Source organism: Equus quagga, chromosome 1, assembly GCF_021613505.1.
Source record: "Equus quagga isolate Etosha38 chromosome 1, UCLA_HA_Equagga_1.0, whole genome shotgun sequence".
NCBI lineage: Eukaryota > Metazoa > Chordata > Mammalia > Perissodactyla > Equidae > Equus > Equus quagga.
Window position 1 is genome coordinate 43,786,186 of NC_060267.1, and position 17,249 is coordinate 43,803,434.

Genomic DNA, 17,249 nt, shown 5'->3' on the forward strand with positions numbered 1-17,249 from the left:
CTTCCTTCCTTCCTTCCTTCCTTCCTTCCTTCCTTCCTTCCTTCCTTTCCTTTCCTTTCCTTTCCTTCCTTCCTTCCTTTCTTTCCAGGGGAAGATTCACCCTAAGCTAACATCTATTGCCAATCTTCCTCCTTTTTCTTTCTTACCTCCTCAAAGCCCCAGTACATTGTTGTATATAGTCGTAAATTCTACTAGTTCTTTTATGTGAGCCACTGCCACAGCATGTCTACTGACAGACAAGTGGTGTGGTTTCATGCCCAGGAACCAAACTGGGCTGCCGAAGCAGAGCACACCAAACTTTAACCACTAGGCCATCAGGGCTGGCTCTCAGTGGGCAGTTTTTAGCTTATTTTACCTGACCTATCTGTTGACCACTCGCATCCACTTAACTCTCATCCTTTGATCTCTGATACTAGTCTTGCTTGGTTTTTCTTCTGTGTTTTAGATGGCTCCTTCTCCTTTTCTGTCTCTTTTGTGGGTTTCTTTTGTCTCCATTTATCCCACAATTTTTGGTAATTTGGAGTTTCCTTCTTTACTCTCTTCTAACTCTGAACACTCTTCAAGAGTAATTTCCAAAATTTTTAACATCAATCCAGAGATTCTTAACTGACTTTCAGAAACACACTTCCATCTGCTTATTGGTAATCTCTGATGGATGTCTTTAGATATGCAAAAATCAGCTCTATCCCTGGCCACCAAAAAAATAGGCAAATCTCTATTCTTCTTCATTTCCTATCCTGGTTAACAGTACAGCTCTCTACTCAACTGCTCACGTCTGAGATCTGAGACCCTCTTAGATGCCTCCTTCTTGTTTAGGCCTCCACACTCAGGAAAATTGATTTTTTTTCTTACGCATGTTTCCAATCTGCCTCTTCTTTACTTTGCCCCAGCTGCTGCCTTAGATAGCCCCTCATCATTGTTTTCCTGTCCTGATACAGTAGCCTCCTAGTTGTTCTCAAGACCTCCTGTCTCACTCTCTTTCTTTCTGTCCTCCACACCAGTGTCTGGGTGATCTTTTTATAATGTAATCCTTGATGACATTGTTCCTCTTCAACTCTCTTGGCCTTAAGGAAAAAATGAGCTCTTGAGTGTAGTGTGCAAGGTCCTTCATGATCTGACCCTGCCTATTCTTTGATCTCCTTCTGCACTAAGTTCCTGAGACTTCACATGCTTTCTCAATCCTCCACGGAATGTCACATCTCTGTCTTTGACTGAAATGCCCTTCTCTTGTCTGCCTGGGCACTATCTCTATTCTAAAGGATCTCTTTTATTTGGGGCTTTTCCCTCTTCCACTCCAACCCCCACTCCACTTGAGTTAAGCGCTCCTTTCTTTCTACCCCATAATCCCTTATAAATATCTCAGCAACAAGCGCTGGTCACATCATTTTGTACTTCTCTATTTATTTGTTCAAGACCCAGTGGACTTTTAATGGGCCTAATGATTCCTTTAACACTTACAAATGGCTTTCCCATATGCTGTTTCATTTGATGTTCACAGCACTCCTTTGTCTTGGAATTGCATAGAAAAGAGCCTGAGACAAAGATGATATATTAATGCTTTACTTGGAATGGAATCAAGGTAGCAAGAGTAAGAGAAGAAGGGAAGCAGAGCAAGGAAAGAGGATAAGAAAATAGAAAGTGGTGTGTTATCAAGCTAGCCAATGCTTCACCAAAAGACATGGATAGTTGCTCATCATGTGGGATATCTCCTGAGAGGAGGTATAGATCCACTATGCCTCAGAACATTCTGTTAGGTTTGAGAAGTAGGGGGAGTAAGCACTTTATTTGTCAGTGGCTTCTTATTTCTTGCTTTTCATTGGCCAAAATCCACCAGATTATTTTTAAATTTTCCTGACTTCCAGATTGTTACCTGGCCCCTCTGGGCAGCTGGTGGGGAAGCCAGAGCCATGTTAGGTCTGGTTGGGTAGAGCTTGGGTGCCATGGCTCCTGCTGGGGCAGACATGATGGAGGCCGTGTGGGCCTCCTTACCCCTTGGGGAGGCTGAGAGGTAGTGTGAAGAGAGGAAGTAATGGCAGTGGTTAGCCAGTAGTTCTCACTTGAGCAAGTAGCTGAGGGGGTACGGCAGGTTGGTCCAAGCAAATTTGGTACACCAAATAAACTGGGTCAAATTCATCTGTGATGTTAGCAAAACCAGATTTTCTTCAGATTATTGATAAGGCAACTGAGATTAGAGAAACAAAGGAAATTTTCCAAAGTCACACAACCACTATGGTTGAGCTAGAAGGTGTTCAAAGTATTTTTCCCTATTCATATTATTATTCATAGCATATTCATATCAAAATACTATTCCCTATTTTATGTTGCTTTGCAGTGAATAAATGTACCTCTCAAGTTTCTATCTTTTTCCTTCTTTTCTTCCTCCTATTCCAATACCCAATTTGCAAGAGGAAGGAGCAAAGTAAAATACTCACATCTCACATTGAGGTTACAGAAGTTGTTGTTGAATTATTCAAATAAACACCCAACATTTCTTTATTCTTTGATGTGGAAGTTAAACTGCCTAGGCTTAAAAAGTTGGGCAGGAATTTTCCTTAGGACAGGACTTTTCAATAGTTCAAGCACTAGCTTTTTTTTTTTTTTTTTTGAGGAAGATTAGCCCTGAGCTAACATCTGCCACCAATCCTCCTCTTTTTCCTGAGGAAGACTGGCCCTGAGCTAACATCCGTGCCCATCTTCCTCTACTTTATATGTGGGATGCCTGCCACAGCATGGCTTGCCAAGCAGTGCCATGTCTGCACCCGGGATCTGAACCAGCGAACCCCGGGCCACCGAAGCAGAACGTTCACACTTAACTGCTGTGCCACTGGCCAGCCCCAAACACTAGCTCTTTTAACTTACATATTCAGGCTAAATCTTCCTTGATCTCCTCAGATAGAACAATTCTACCAAGCAAAGTAGAAAGTGCTACCTAATTTGGAATGTGTTTTGGAAGAAATAAGTTTATGATGTTGAGAGCAAAAGGTCTTCTTTACTCTTCCACTAACACCATTTTTTATACAAATATTTTGTTTTAAAATGAATATTTCAGCTTGCCAGATCTAAATATCCTTAGTCCTAAATTTAGCTGGTAATAGGAAACAGGGATATATTCTTAATTTTAGCTTTCTCCCATGTTTATTGTTTTGGATACTGAGAATGAAAAGCCATAGGTTTGGGCTTTGAATAAATCACAACCATCCTTAGTTCATGATTTATTCCAACTTGGAAGAGTGTGTAACTTTCTTCCTGGGATCAAACAATATTTGCTTTTCTTTTCCATATGTTATCTCCTTTTTTAAAAATTTTTTTTGTTGAGTTAATGATAGGTTACAATCTAGTGAAATTTCAGTTGTACATTATTGTCTGTCAGTTGTGTTGTAGGTGCACCCTTTCACCCTTTGTGCCCACCCCCCACCCCACATTTCCCCTGGTAGACACTAATGTGTTCTCTTTGTCCACATGTTTAAATTCCTCATATGAGCGGAGTCATACAGAGATTGTCCTTCTCTATCTGGCTTATTTCACTTAACATTATTCCCTCAAAGTCCATCCATGTTTCTGCAAATGGGATGATTTTGTTCTTTTTTATGGCTGAGTAGTATTCCATTGTATATATATACCACATCTTCTTTATCCAATCATCTGTTGATGGGCACTTAGGTTGCTTCCATGCCTTGGCTATTGTAAATAATGCTGCAATGAACATAGGTGTGCATGGGACTTTTGGAATTGCTGACTTCAAGCTCTTTGGATAGATACCCAGTAGTGGGATAGGTGGATCGTATGGTAGCTCCATTTTTAATTTTTTGAGGAATCTCCATACTGTTTTCCATAGTGGCTGTACCAGTTTTCATTCCCACCAGCAGTGTATGAGGGTTCCTTTTTCTCCACAACCTCTCCAACATTTGTTACTATTTGTTTGAGTTATTTTTGTCATTCTAATGGGTGTAAGGTGATATCTTAGTGTAGTTTTGATTTGCATTTCCCTGATGCACAGCAATGATGAACATCATGTGCCTATTGGCCATCCTTATATCTTCTTTGGAGAAATATCTGTTCATGTCTCCTGCTCATTTTTTGATTGGGTTGTTTGATTTTTTGTTGTTGAATTGTGTGAGTTCTTTATATATTATGGATATTAAGCCTTTGTCAGATGTATGACTTGCAAGTATTTTTTCCCAGTTAGTGGGTTGTTTTTTGTTTCAATCCTGTTCTCCTTTGCCTTGAAGAAGCTCTTTAGTCTGATGAAATCCCATTTGTTTATTCTTTCTATTGTTTCCCTTCTCTGAGAAGACATGGTGTCCAAAAAGATCCTTTTAATACTGATGTCAAAGAGTGTACTGCCTACATTTTCTTCTAGAAGCCTTATGGTTTCAGGTCTCAGCTTTAGGTCTTTGATCCATTTTGAGTTTATTTTGGTGAATGGTGAAAAAAATGGTCAATTTTCATTCTTTTACATGTGGCTTTCCAGTTTTCCCAGCACCATTTGTTGAAAAGACTGTCTTTTCTCCATTGTAGGCCCTCAGCTCCTTTGTCTAAGATTAGCTGTCCATACATGTGTGGTTTTATTTCTGGGCTTTCAATTCTGTTCCATTGATCTTTGCACCTGTTTTTGTACTAGTACCATGCTGTTTTGATTACTGTAGCTTTGTAGTATGTTTTGAAGTCAGGGATTGTGATGCCTCCAGCTGTGTTCTTTTTTCTCAGGATTGCTTTAGCAATTCAGGGTCTTTTGTTGCCCCATATGGATTTTAGGATTCTTTGTTCTATTTCTGTAAAGAATGTCATTGGGATTCTGATTGGGATGGTGCTGAATCTGTAGATTGCTTTAGGTAGAATGGACATTTTAACTATGTTTATTCTTCCAATTCATGCACATGGAATGTCTTTCCATCTCTTTATGTCATCATCCATTTCTTTCAGAAAAGCCTTGTAATTTTCATTGTATAAGTCTTTCACTTCCTTAGTTAAATTCACCCCAATATATTTTATTCTTTTTTTTGCGATTGTGAATGGCATTGTGCTCTTGAGTTCTTTTTCTGTTAGTTCGTTATTAGACTATAGAAATGCTACTGATTTATGTAAGTTGATTTTATACCGTGCAACTTTGCTGTAGTTGTTGATTACTTCTAAAAGTTTTCCAATGGATTCTTTGGGGTTTTCTATATATAAGATCATGTCATCTGCAAACAGCAAGAGTTTCACTTCTTCCCTCCCTATTTGGATTCCTTTTATTCCTTTTTCTTGCCTGATTGCTCTGGCCAGGACCTCCAGTACTATGTTAAATAAGAGTGGTGATAGAGGGCATCCTTGTCTCATTTCTGTTTTCAGGGGGATGGCGCTCAGTTTTTGCCCATTGAAGACGATGTTGGCTGTGGGTTTGTCATATATGGCCTTTATAATGTTGAGGTAGTTCCCAGAGTTTTTATCATAAATGGCTGTTGGATCTTGTCAAGTGCTTTCTCTGCATCTATTGAGATTATCATGTGGTTTTTATTCCTCAGTTTGTTGATATGGTGTATCACGTTGATTGATTTGCGGATGTTGAAGCATCCCTGTGTCCCTGGTATGAATCCCACCTGATCCTGATGTATGATTCTTTTGATGAATTGCTGAATTCTGGTTGCCAAAATTTTGTTGAGAATTTTTGCATCTATGTTCATCAGTGATATTGGCCTGTAGTTCTCCTTTTTCGTGTTGTCCTTGTCAGGCTTTTGTATCAGGATGATGTTGGCTTCATAGAATGTGTTAGGAAGTGTTCCATCCTCCCTAATTTTTTGGAATAGCTTGAAAAGGACAGGTATTAAATCCTCTCTCAAAGTTTGGTAGAATTCCCCAGGAAAGCCATCTGGTCCTGGGGTTTTATTCTTTGGGATGCTTTTGATTGCTGTTTCAATCTCTTTCCTTGTGATTGGTCTGTTCAAATTGTCTGCTTCTTCTTGACTAAGCTTTGGGAGATTGTAGGAGTCCAAGAATTTATCCTCTAGGTTATCCATTTTGTTGGCATATAATTTTTCTTAGTATTCTCTTATAATCTGTTGTATTTCTGTGGAGTCTATTGTTATTTCTCCTCTTTCCTTTCTGATTTTGTTTATTTGAGCTGTCTCTCTTTTTTTCTTTGTAAGTATGGCTAGGGGTTTGTCAATTTTATTTATCTTCTCAAAGAACCGGCTCTTTGTTTCATTGATCCTTTCTACTGCCTTTATTGTTTCAATAGCATTTATTTCTGCTCTGATTTTTATTATTTCTCTCCTTCTGATGACTTTGGGCTTTGTTCATTCTTCTTTCTCTAATTCAGTTAGGTGTAGTTTAAATTTGCTTATTTGAGATTTTTGTTGTTTGTTAAGATGTGCCTGTATTGCGATGAAATTTTCTCTTAATACAGCTTTTGCTGTATCCCATATGAATTCGTATGGCATGTTATCATTTTCATTTGTCTCCAGGTATTTTTTGATTTCTTTTTTAATTTCTTCAATGATCCATTGCTTGTTCAATAGCCTATTGTTTAGTCTCCACATCCTTGTGCCTTTCTCAGCTTTTTTCTTGTAATGAATTTCTAGCTTTATAGCATTATGATGAGAGAAGATGCTTGTTATTATTTCAATTTTTTTAAATTTGTAGAGGCTTGCCTTGTTTCCCAACATATGGTCTATCCTTGAGAATGTTCCATGCGCACTTGAGAAGAACGTGTATTCTGCTGCTTTTGGATGGAGTATTCTATATATGTTTGTTAAGTCCAACTGTTTTAGCTTTTCGTTTAGCTCCAGTGTTTCTTTGTTGATTTTCTGTCTGGATGATCTGTCCATTGATGTGAGTGGAGTATTGAGGTCCCCTACTGTTATTGTGTTGTTTTTGATATCTTCTTTTAGGTTTGTTAATAGTTGCTTTATGAACTTTGGTGCTCCTGTGTTGGGTGCATAGATATTTATAAGCATTATTTCTTCTTGATGAAGTGTCCCTTTGATCATTATGTATTGGCCCTCTATGTCTCTCTTTACTTGCCTTATCTTGAAGTCTGTTTTGTCTGATATAAGTATAGCAACACCTGCTTTCTTTTGTTTGCTATTAGCTTGGAGTATTGTCTTCCACCCCTTCACTGTGAGCCTGTGTTTGTCCTTGGAGCTGAGGTGTGCTTCCTGGAGGCAACAAATTGTTGGATCTTGTTCTTTAATCCATTTTGCCACTCTGTGTCTTTTTATTGGAGAGTTCAATCCGTTTACATTGAGGGTGAGTATTGATGCATGAGGGCTTAATGCTGTCATTCTGTTGCTTGTTTTCTGGTTTTCCTGTGTTTCCTTTGTTTCTCGTCCTGTGTGTTTTAGTCTACCCATTGACTTCTGCAGTTTCTTATGCTGGGTTTCTCAGATTTTTTATGTTTTGTGTCTCTGTTCTGTTTTTTAGTTTAGTGGCTACCCTGAAGTTTGTATTCAGAATCTCGTGTATAACATAGTCCATTTTCTGGTGGTCTCTTACTTCCTTAGCCTAGACTGTTTCAGTCCCTTTCCTCCTCCCCTCCTAAATTGTTATTTTCATCTCTTATTCCAACTTGTGTTGTGAGTTTGTGGTTAGAGTGCTAAGATGGTCTTTGCTTTGGTGATTTACTTCCCTTTATCCTAATGCTATAGTTGAATATTTGCTATCCTATTCTGATTCTAACTATTTGTCTCCCTACTCTGTGTTTTGTGACCCCTTTCTCCCTTTTTTTCTTTTTTCAGGTATGAGAGCCTTCTTGAGGATTTCTTGTAGCAGATGTCTTGTGACTATAAAGTCCTTTAGCTTTTGTTTGTCTGGAAAAGATTTAATTTCTCCCTCATATCTGAAGGATATTTTTGCTGGATAGAGCATTCTTGGCTCAAGATTTTTATCCTTTAAAGTTTTGAATATGTCACTCCAATCTCTCCTAGCTTGTAAGGCTTCTGTAGAGGAATCCACTGAAAGTCTGATAGGGGTTCCTTTGTACGTTATTTTCTTCTGCCTTGCTTCCCTGAGTATTCTTTCTTTGTCATTCATTTTTGCCATTTTCACTACTATATGCCTTGCAGTAGGTATTTTACATTGACAAATCTAGGAGATCTAAAAGCTTCCTCCACACACGTTTCTCGCTCAATCCCTAGATTTGGGAAGTTCTCTTCTATTATTTCATTGAGCACACTTTCTACTCCATTTTCCTTTTCCACGCCCTCAGGAATTCTGATTATTCTTAAGTTGCATTTTCTCATTGAGTCAGCTATTTCTTGGAGATTTTCTTCAGTTTTTTTAATTCTTAGTTCTCTTTTTTGCTCTGTCTGGAGCCATTCAGCCTGTCTATCTTCAATTATGCTAATTTTCTCTTCTATGGTGTCTACACAGGCATTCAGGGAATCCATATTCTGTTTTATCTGATCCATTGTATTTTTCATCTCTAGTATTTCTGATTGATTCTTCTTTATAGTTTCAATCTCTTTTATGAAGTAACTCCAGAACTCGTTGACTTGTTTCTCCATATTTCCCTTTACCTCATTGAGTATTTTGATGATAGCTATTTTGAACTCACCTTCACTTAGTTTACTTATTTCCAAGTCCTCAGGACATACTTCTGCGTTTTTATTGTTTTCCTTGTGGACTGGAGCTTTTATAAATTGCTGGATGGTAGAGGAGCAGTTTTTGTGCATGATGCTATTAATTGGTTGCAGTTACAGCCTGTTGCCACTAGATGGGGGTTGAGAGCCACGTGTTCTGAGCCCTCCGCCTTCAGCTGCAATGGCTGCATGCAGCACGGGTTGGGGGAGGAGGGGCACTTTCTCTTGTGTGCTGACCTGGATTCAGATCAACTCTGGCTCTCTGGTCTCCCAGGGCCCTGGCTTGCTGGGGTTGCCCCACACAAAATCTTTCCCCTGTTAGAGGGTTTCCACTGCACCAGCTGTGGGAGGCCTGGACAATCCCCGGATGCGTGGGCCCTCCGCCGCTCCTTCCCACACCCACGGCAGCAATCCCAGTCTCTAGGGGAGGGAATGAAGTTCTCTCTTACCCCATTCCAGTTCCTCCAAGGGCAGCTCCAGCCTCTCCACCCTCTGTCATTTGGCTGCTGTGAGTCTCTGACGATTTCTGTTATTAGGATTTTTTTCTTAGTTGGAAAGCAGTTGCTCTTTTTGGTTTTAATTTGGAGGGGAGAGAGTCCCGGGTGAGCTCATGCTGTCATGTTGCTGACGTCACCTCTCCCTATGTTATCTCCTTGGTCTTCCATTCTAATAACAGGAAGGCTTGAAAATTTGTTCTCCATTATACAGATAGTATGAAAAGAAATAGGAGTCATTTCAGTGGTCAACACACAATGTGAGTTTACTTCATTTTTCTTGTGTTATCTTTTCCTTTCTTTTTTTTTTATTGTGGTAACATTGGTAACATTTATATAACATATTATATAAATTTCAGGTGTACATCATTATCTTTTGATTTCTGTGTAGATTACATCATGTTCACCACCCAAAGATTAAATACCATCCATCACCATACACATGTGACTAATCACCTCTTTCACCCTCCTGCCTCCCTCCTTCCCCTATGGTAACCATCAATCCAATCTCTGTTTCTATGTGATTGTTTGTTGTTGTTTTTATGTTTTTTTTATGAGTAAGATCATACAGAATTTTACTTTCTCTCTCTGACTTATTTTGCTTAGCATAACACCCTCAAGATCCATTCATGTTGTCGCAAATGGCCAGATTTCATCAATTTTTTTGGCTGAGTAGTATTCCATTTTGTATATATACCACATCTTCTTTATCCACTCATCCCTTGATGGGCACCTAGGTTGCTTCCAAGTCTTGGCTATTGTGAATAATGCTGTAATGAACACAGAGGTACATGTATCTTTACACATTCATATTTTCAAGTTCTTTGGATAAATACTCAGCAGTGGGATAGCTGGATCATATGGATATGATAGATCTAATCTTAATTTTCTGAGGATATGCCATACTGTTTTCCATAGTGGCTGCACCAGTTTGCACTCCCACCAGCAGTGTATGAGGGTTCCCTTCTCTCCACATCCTCTCCAACACTTGCTGTTTCCTGTCTTGTTAATTATAGCCATTCTGATGGTAGTGAGGTGATATCTTATTGTGGTTTTAATCTGCATTTCCCTGATAATTAGTAATGTCGAACATCTTCTCATGTGCCTGTTGGCCATCTGTATATCTTCTTTGGAGAAATGTCTGTTCAGATCTTTTTCCTTTTCAAGCACATGACTTTGATTTAGTCAGTAATTCCAAGTCCAGCCTAGTCTATCAAAATGAACAAGGCAGAATGGTTTAGTAGAGGGAAATCACGAAAAACAGATTTTAAAGAATGATCTACTCACTTGGTGTGATGCTCCTCTCCAAAACATGTATCTGTAGCCCAAGTTCCAGCACCCCATTTATTTCTTCAAAGGCCTCTGGAGGGAAGTTTAAAGGAGGGGAAGTTCTTCCAGACTCTAGATCATCCTTGCTCAGAACTCCTGGGAAGCAGCTCAGCGTTAAGGTATTAAATCCTTGACTTGTTAGTAGCCTGTTTGACTTGTAATGGCCTAATCTGAAAGTCCTCAGATGTGTAAGCAATCCATTTAGGACCAAAGGGACACTATTGCTTTCTTTGATTGGCTCTTGGGTGGCTCTTGATTGGCTTTCAGACTCAGACTGAGGCTCCCCTGGTTCTCAGGCATTTGGGTGTGGACTGAACTACGCCACTGGCTTGCCTGGACCTCCAGCTTGCACACAGCAGATTGTGGACCTTCTCAGTTTCCATAATCCCATCACCCAATTCCTCATAATAAATCTTTCTGTGTATCTCTCTCTATATCCTATTGGGTTCTGTTTCTCTGGAGAATGCCGACTAATACAAGGTAGAAGGGAGGCTTTATTAGAAGAAAACTGGAGGTGGGACAAATCTCAGGTGAATCTTATTTTTGTTGAGCGTGAGCCCATTAACCAGCAACCGCTGAACCAGATCAAGGGCCATAGACCCTGTTATCTTTGTGATTGCCTTATGTTTGCTATTTATTTCCCTGATTCACAAAGGCTCTGCCGCTTGTCTTTGTGGGTAGATAAGGGATGTAGAGGGTAGCTGTGTCCTCCTCTATAGCCAAGCTTAGGAGATGTGGAAATTATAAGTGTTGGCAGCTGTGAAGTGGAGGAAGAATCCAGAACCCTGGTGTCTATGGAAAAGAAAAAAAGGAAAGAAGTGGAACCAGCCAGCCTGAAAGGAGGGAAGTAGTGGTCAGCCTTGCACAGGGTTTCCTGATGCCAGTCCACCTTCTTCATTTTTCTCTCTCTTTTCATCTTTCCCAAAAAGCAGCAGCGCTAAGCTCGTGTTGAGCCAGCTCTAGTTATAGGCTCAGGAGAGGTGAACCTTTCCCATATTACATATATTTTTCTTACTCACTCCCTCTTACTTTAGGCCAGAAAGCCTATATACTACTAGGAAATAAAATTTAAAAAGCCAGTTTTTGCTGCTGGTTCTGTGCATGTGGCCAAGTGATTATATGCAAGACCGCTGTTAGGGTGCTAGAGGGGAGCTGGAAGGTGTCTGCTAACAACGTAATCTCAAGGGTGATTTTGGGAGGCTCCAGGAGTGCAGGGCTCTTCCTGAAGTGAAAAGCAATTCCCCTCTCCTTTGGGGCTCTTATCTGCCCTTCTTATCCCTTCTTCCTCTCACCCCACTCTGTCCGGAGGTCCCACCTAGTGTTTCCATAAAGAAATGCTTCTAGATGATAACACGTGGAGATCACCTACCCAGCCAAGCAAAATATCTCAGCACCAGATAGCCATTGTTGAAGGGCAGGCAATCTGTGGGACTCTCATGCCTTTTAAAAGCTGAGTTTAAAATCTCTTCTCCATCTTCCCACAGGGTCTGTTTGAAGCGTGTAGAAACTTTTAAAGCAATTTAATAGTAATTTTATGTCTGTTGAATCTAATAAAAAACTTGAGCTTGTATTCCCTATGTCTTAACTTATTTTATTTTTCATTTCCTTTTCCTCTTGACTTATTTTTAGCTTATTTTATAAAAGTACCAAGGCCGAATGGAAAAAACAAATGACTATAAAAAACAACTGGTCCACTGGCATTTCAAGGAACAATACTCTGAGTCATGCTGGCGCCTACACTCTCTTCTCCTTGTTGATGCAGGGCTGCCCTGCACAGAGGTCTCCTCCCAGAGTCCCAAATAGAGAGTGGAGCAAGGACCCTTCAGTCCCTGGTGTTCCCCCTCAGTCCATCACTTACACTTCCGGGGAACTAGATCACATTCGGGGGGACAGCCATCCATGTCGGCCTGCTCTCTTCCTCTCTGCCTCTGGTCCCACACTCGCTTGGGTCAGGAAAGGATGTTTCTTTAACCCCCACTAGGTCTAGCCCTTGATGTATTTAATGCGAGTTGAATATTTAGAGAATCTTTTCTTTCTCAGCTGTACCTGTTTTCTAGCCTATTGTCATGCTGCAAAATCCTCTTGAGTGTTACAAGTTGAATAATAACTCCTGCTCTTTTGACAATCTTGATCCAGTCCACACCTCCTTCTCCCCAAGGATCCGTTGGGTTTACTAGGGAGAAAGTCACATTTCTAAAAAGACAAAAGAGAAAATCATCTTTGTATTTTTTCAAAATATGGTCTCCTCTTGCACAGCGTTATGAATTAAGTTATGGCAACAGCATCTCTTCTGCCCTCACGTAGCCACCACTGACCCCAAACAGCACCCTAATCACATAAAGAGCTTTCAATATACAGCATGATTGTTTTTATTGCATCACTTGTGAATGCAGGCGGGCTCATTCTCACCCTTCAAGTCTCTGCCTAAATGCCACCTCCTGAGAAACACCTTTCTTAATGAGTGTCCTCCCCTGTTAGTTTCTATCTCACCATTCTGTTTATTTTATTCATACCTTTTATCACAGTGCAGTATGGTGATTATTTGTTTACTTACTAATTGTCTTCCCTAGAGAAATGTAAGATCCATGAGGCCAGGAACCTTCTACTTTATTCATTATTGTGTCCCCACTGCCTAGCATAGAGGCTGGTACACAGCGGGTGTTTTATAAATCTTTGTTGAATAAGTGAAAAGGCTCTAGAGGGCCCCTTGTGGACGTTTATATGGTATTGCAACACCCCTGCCACTCGACTTTTTGTATTTAGGAGATTCAAAATCCTATAGAGGTGATTGCATTTCAAGCAGGAAGGCTAGTTTCAGTTTGAGATGCTCAAGTTTCATAAAAGGACATACTGTGGGGGTTTCCAGGAGAGTTCAGGTAGCTAAGGGGTGAGGGACAGGGTTGTTACAGCAGACAGTTTCTTCTTCCAAGAGCGGGATGAGTCACTCTTCTGTGCAAACACAAAAGGAGAACTAATGGGATCCTGAGAGAAGATAGGGGAAGGGAAAATGGTCGTGACTCAGAGGTCCTCACTGTCTCTATTGTGTCTGTTGCCAATTTGAGGATTATTTTTGTGGCCCAGGAGGAGTCTGGGCAAATGATCAAGGGAAATGATTGTTGCAAATGAGCGTCATGCCAGTGCCCAGGGCAGTGGCTGGAGTGCAGGACCCAGTAAGTGCCACATTCCAGGTTAAGCTGGGCCAGGCAGGCTGCAACTCTCTTGACAGCGTGCCACTTTGTGGTCTCAGCTGAAGATGACACCTGCTCTTTCCCTGGGGTATTTTGTGAGCCCGAGACTCAAGCCAGCACAGCTGCAACTCTGTGGGGCTCTATGATTCTCTGCTGCAATCAGAAATCTGGAGCAACCCGGGTCTTCCTCTCCCTTCCCTTCCATATTCATCAATAGTCAATTACATTGATTCCATCTCCAAACTCTCTCTTGACTGTGTTTTTTGCTTTTCTCCTTCTCCTTTGCCTGAGACCAAGCTATATCATCTTTTTGCCTAAATGATTGCAAGGGCCTCCTGAGAGTTTATTCCAAATCAAATTTGATTTCTTCTCTTACTTTTCACATTCCAGTCAGCATGATCTCAGTCAAGCCCCTCCGCAGATTAAACTCTTCAATGGATCCTTCCACTGTTCCTTTGTTCAAAAATGCTCACCTTTCTCCTTAGCTTCCACTCATTATACTTTCTCCCTTCCTCTCAATACTTAAGATTTTCCCCTATTTTTTCCAGTTCCTAGAACTTATCAGGCTTTTTGTTTTTAAACTTTGGTGCTTTGCACTGCCGTTTCACTTTGTCTAGAACACATCCCTACGTGGTTCCTGCTCCCCAGCACACCCCACAGGCAATATCCAGCCTTTGCTTATTAACTAGTAACTCTTTACCTATTAAAACTCTTTAGTCTTCTGATCTTAGCTTAAATATTTTTTCCCCAGCACAATTATCAAACAATTATATATATGAGCATGAGTTTAAGCTATATTTAACTCATTGATGAGGGAATCAGCAGGAATAATGCTGGTTCCGGGATATATTGAAGAACAGGGGTTTGTACATTCTATAAGAAAGGAATGCCAAAACAATGATGCTAAGTTACATGCAAAACTGGTTAATATCCTACAGGGTAATAAAACCACACCTGCTCCTTCTTATTTACTACAAAACCATGATATCTAACCAGGTTAGTTCCTATTCTTCCAGGTCTGTAAAATGTCCTTTGTCAGTGATGAGTTATTTTTTTTTAAGTGACATTTTCTGAGAGAGTCACATGAAAATCAAGCAGGCTTATTAGAAATATACTCTGGTATGATATAAAATTATTAAGCAATCATCATTTTGTCTTATTTCAAAGTTTGGAATAAATTATTCTTAATTTCAGAAAAGTCTTTCCTCCTTTCCCAGCCTAAATTAGACTCTCCTCCTGATATACGCTCCCAGAGGACCTACACATACGCTTTGCAGCACTTAGCACAATCATAATTAAATGAATCAGTTTTATATTCTTTGTTAGGAATTAACTCATGTGATTACGGAAGCTGAGAAGTCCCAAGATCTGTGTCGGCAAGCTGGAGACTCAGGAGAGTGGATATTGTAGTTCTAGTCTGAAGGCCTGGGGACCAGGAGAGCCAATGGTATAGATTCCAGTCCAAAAGCCACTAGGCTGGAGATCCAAGAAGAGTTGCAAGGCAGGAAAAAGACCAATGTCCCAGATCAAGGTAGTCAGGCATGAGGAGCTCCTTCTTACTCAGCCTTTTTGTTCTATTCAAGTCTTCAGTTGATTGAATGAGGCCCAACCACATTAGGGAGCGATATCTGCTTTACTCAGTCTACAGATTCAAATGGTAATCTTATCCTGAAACATTCTCACAGACCCACACACGATAATGTTTGACCAAATGTCTAGGCACCCTGTGACCCAGTCAAATTGACACATAAAATTAACCATCACAGACTAAGCACCAAGGAAGCAAGGACCTGCAGATCTATACAGACAGCTGCCTTCAATACCTTCAATTAGAGGTCTTATTAGCATCTTAAACTTGAATGAAGCTGAAATTAAACTCCTGATTTATCTGTCTAATTATAGATAGCACCATATTCCACCCAAATGTTCAATTCAAAGACCTCTATATGTTCTCGATTTCTCTCTTTTCATCTTGCTTACTACGGTAGCAGTAAGTTCGTTTGGCTCTATCACTAAAAGAATATGAAAAATTCATCTACTTCTTTCTATCTTTATTGCTGCCACTCCCATCTTTTGCCTGGTCTATTGTGGTAGCTTATTTATTAATCTCTTGATTAAATTCTTGATTCCAAGAATTCTAAGACTTCAAAAAGTTAGTTCTTTATTTCAGAAAAGTTCTTAACTTTTTCATCATCCCAAAGAGACACTCTGTATCCATTAAACAAATAGCTCCCATTCTGTTCCCCCATCCTTTCTATTCAACTATCTGTCTCTATGAATTTATCTATTCTAGGTACCTCGTATGAATGGATTCATATCATACTTGTGCATGGTTTCTTTCATTTAGTGTAGCATTTTCAAGGTTCCTCCTGTTATATCATGTATCAGAATTTTATTCCTTTTTAAGGGTCAATAATATTTCATTTTATTTATATACCACATTTTGTTTATCCATTTATTTGTTGATAGACACTTAGGTTCTTTCCACTTTTTGGCTATGGTGAACAATGCTGCCATAAACATTGGTCTACAAGCATCTGTCTTAGTCTCTGCTTTCAATTCTTTTGGGTATATCCTGAGAAGTGGAGTTGCTGTATCACATTAGCATATGAGCATAATAAGGTAATTCTGTGTTTAACTTTTTGAGGAACCACATCAAGGTTCCCTTTTTGCATATGTATACCCAATTGTTCCAGCACCATTTGTTGAAAAGATCATTATTCCCCGTTGGATTACCTTGGGATTCTGTTGAAAATTAATTGACCATAAGTGTGGGTCTTTTTCTGTATCGCTATTCTGTTCCATTGGTCTGGGTGACTATCATTATGCCAATACCATGTGGTCTTGATTACTGTAACTTTATTTTAAATCTGGAAATCAGGTAGAGTAAGACTTACAGACTTGTTCTTCTTTTGCAAATTATTTTAGCTCTCCTAGGTTCCTTGCGTTTCCGTATACATTTTAGAATCAGCTTGATAGTTTCTAAAAAAGCCTACGAGGATTTTGATTGAGATTGAATCCAATGTATAGTTCAATCTGAGGAAAATTGACATCTTAACAATATTGAGCCTTCCAGTCCATGAACATGGTATTTCTCTCCATTTATTTGAGTCTTCTTTGCTGCTTCTCAGTTACGTTTTGTAGTTCTTAGTGTATGGGTCTAGCACATATTTACATATTTTGTCAAATCTGTCCCTAAGTATTTCATATTTTTTAATGTTATAATAAACGGTACTTAAAATTTTTTAGATTTTAAATTGTTTGTCGTTGACATATAGAAATACAGTTAGTCTCTATTGGCCTTCCATTCTGAGACATTGTTAAGCCCACTTTTATTTCTATCAGCTTTTTAAAAGATTCCATGGGATTTTCTACATAGGTAATCATGTTGTCTGCAAATAAAGACAGTTCCACTTCTTCCTTTCCAAAGTGTATGCATTTTCGTTATTTTTCTTGCTTTATTGTTCTAGCTAGAATCTTCAGTACAGTGTTAAATAAAGGTGGAGAGAGTGGGCATCCTACCTGATCTTAGGGAGAAAGAATTCAATCTATCACTTTTAAGTTATGTTAGTGATATATTTTTCATAGATGCCCTTTATCAGGTTGAGAAAATTCTGTTCTATTCCTAGTCTGTTGAAAGTTTTTTAATCATGAATGAGTGCTGACTTTTTCCAAATGCT